Source organism: Triticum dicoccoides, chromosome 4A, assembly GCF_002162155.2.
Source record: "Triticum dicoccoides isolate Atlit2015 ecotype Zavitan chromosome 4A, WEW_v2.0, whole genome shotgun sequence".
Lineage (NCBI taxonomy): Eukaryota > Viridiplantae > Streptophyta > Magnoliopsida > Poales > Poaceae > Triticum > Triticum dicoccoides.
This window is the reverse complement of record NC_041386.1, coordinates 20,445,113-20,448,380: the sequence shown is the minus strand read 5'-3', so window position 1 is coordinate 20,448,380 and position 3,268 is coordinate 20,445,113.

Sequence of the window (3,268 nt, the reverse complement as noted above, 5' to 3'; positions counted from 1 at the left end):
TCCTAGGCAGGAGGCCTCGCCTTTCGATCTAGTGGCGTTGTTTTGCTTAGCCTTCTTAAGGCAAACTTGTCTAACTATGTCTGTACTCAGATAATGTTTACTTTGATGACATATGTATTATGGGTCCTCGTGGCCCTGGCTTGTAATCTAAAGATTTATGTTTATCCTTTATGTCGTAGAGTTGTGTTGTGGTATTAACGTGAGTCATCGTTCATGATCGTGCATGATGCGTGTAATAGTGGCGCCGTAGCCCGGGCTAAGGAGCCATGGTCTGACCAGAAGTCCAAATATATTGAACACCCACATAATTCGAGATTTTGTGTAGTGTGGTGATATAAAGTTATGTAAGATTCATACGTCCATGAATGTGTCAGATCCGCTCACAAAGCCCTTACCACGAGCAACACCGGCATGCCACATGTGTTAAGAACTTATGTAATAGCTAGATTATTAACACTAATGCAAGTGGGAGACTGTTGAAAATATTCCCTATAGGAAATAATAAAGTTGTTATTCTATTTTCATGTCCAAAATTAACTTTGTATTTCCGCGCTATGATTGCAATGGTTCTTGAATGTGAGTTTTGGAGAAAAACTCAGTTGCATGAACACCAAATAGATGCATAGTCAGGCCTCTAGGACTAGCTCATCCATTGTTGATGATCATGTTTTCCTATTCACTGGCATTATCAATGTGTCAAGGATGCCAACAATAATGGTAACACATTGTTAGGAGCAGAACGGTGTTAGATGGACCCAACTTATAAAATGTTGTGAGATCACAACGTCTAAATTGTTGTCGGTATTTTTGTATAAAGTGTTAACTTTACTCGTGTCCTTAGACCATGAGAATATTATTGTCCTGTATACCTGATGGTTACATTGGGGTTCCAAACGCTGCTCTGTAACTGGGTGAACATAAAGGTAACTTACAGATACACCAGAAAAGTATGTCATGGTGCTCGATAGTTCAAGATTGGGATTTGCATATCTGACGATGGAGAGATACACTCAGGCACACTTGGTATCACGACATCCATCATCGTTTGTCCAGACACAGTTATTGAGATCACAGGGATACCGAAACACGAAAACGAGAGAAGAGAACAAAACTAGTAACAAGGATAACAAGACACAGTGATCAAAGTGTTGATCATGTGGATTCTGATAAAAGGCTCGCCTCAGGTTTTGTAATGTATCCTGAAGCAAAGGTAATTGTATGTGATACAAAAGGTTCGCTCAATAAGATCTTTGTGAACATGTGAAAATTATTAAAAGTGACCAGATCCCGCTAATAGTTCTTGACCAGAAAGTGTTCTGGGTCATGTCCACATGTTTATGAACCTATAGGGTCACATGCTTAATGACTATAGGTTTGCAAGAGAACTAGGAGATAAAGGATAATGATCAATTAGGCATCAGAAGTGTTTTGGGAGGTCCTGTGGTGTCTCGGAAGAGCCCGAGAGGGTTCTGGAAGGCCCTGTAAGCTTACAGAAGGGCCCAAAATGTTCCAGAGCCTTCTGGAATGTTTCAGGTCCTAGTGGGACAACCCCCCTAAGCCTTTGGGGTCAAGGCTCAGGTTCCTAGTGCCCCCCGTCCAACTATTCTTTTGGAGGCAAGGCTCCCAGGGGAGGAATCCTAGGAGGACACTCCCTCCTGGTTTGACAAACTAGGGGACGAGTCCCTTATCCAAGTCGCCCCTCCTCCCTTGGCCCCACCTATATATGCAGGGGGCAACCCCTAGGGACACACTAAACCCTTGGAGGTTGCCCCCGCTACTCTGCGCCCTAGTTTTCTCTCCTAGTTTGATCTATACAGGGACATCGCTAGGCTGCCTCCCTCATCTCTAGTTTTCTTGGTGTCTTTTTGTGATGGACCACAGAGTACTGCCGAACCTCTAGATTGGTACGCGTGGATGCCTCGGAGGTACCGTCTACTTCATTACTAGAATGTGAATTATCTAGGCAAAATTTTCACGATTGAGAAGTTTAAACTAGCTGCTGGAATTGACGAATCTTCACTGACATTACTCTGCTTACTCTACGTTCTAGTTGGTGAGTTGATAATTATCTGCACCTTCATAGTATTCCTAGGTGAGATTGTGTAAGGTAATTAAATTTTTGACGCGTAGCACATTCCCCTACAGTTACAACTTGTATTTCACCCGTGGTGGCGTTGTGCAACTTATACTCCACACACGATGTAATCGTACTCCATGCATACTGCAACCTATACTTCACACACGGCGCAACCTGTACTGCATGCATATCATAGCTCATACTGCGCACTAGCACAACTAATACTCCACGCGTACCACAACTTGTTCTCTGCACATTACATAACTCGTACTTCACATGTAGCACAATCAGTACTCCAAATACAGGTACACGAGCTGAGTGTTATGTAAAACAAGAAAAAGCAAAGAGAAAACTAGCAAATGTAACATCAAAAATATTATATGCACGCGCCATGATGTTTCCTTGCTCGCCACGCATTGAACTACGGGGCCACCATAAGAGAACCCGCAAGGTTACCCTCATCGGTTAATAAAGGTGTAGTTTTGTACAAAAAAATCAATGAGAACTTTACCCTAACTAACGCAGCTGCTACAACGCATTGCAAACTAATCGATCTCTATGAGCAACTGTAGCAGAGTCGTCATATTGGCAGCCTTGATAATGCGTATGAAGCATGCTCCATTTGCTTATGGAGGCTACCGAGGTGATGCGTAAACTCAGAGTCAATGGGACATCCTTTTTCCTAATTTTCGAGACATCCCCACCCAAGGCAGGGGATCACATGAAATTTCTTTCGCGCCACAATGTTTGCTGGATGGAGTGCCCTTCAAAAGTTGGCCCAAAACGTTAAATATGGAGGCTGAGAGGCCCAAATATGAAGGGCGCTCTAAATTTTATTGCGATCCTGACATGTATGACGACTCTGCTAGAGTGGTATTTTACGCCAGCCATCATATTAACGGTTACTGTGCAGTTCATGGCCTTTTTGGCGATCCTGCTAAAGTCATTCTAAGGTTTTCTTTTTTTGCAAATATCGTCCCACTAATCATGAAACCAATGACACTGTAAAAAGGAAAATGTCTAAACTTATACAGACTAAGAGGACCTTTTCCACGTTACCGACAAATCTGCACCCAAAAAATTTGCAAATGACTCACACTGACACACATTGTCGGTCAGTCGAAGAAACGCTAAACAGATAGAAACGTGTGCCACTCTGCTTAGCACAAGTATTTTGATCCATACATATTC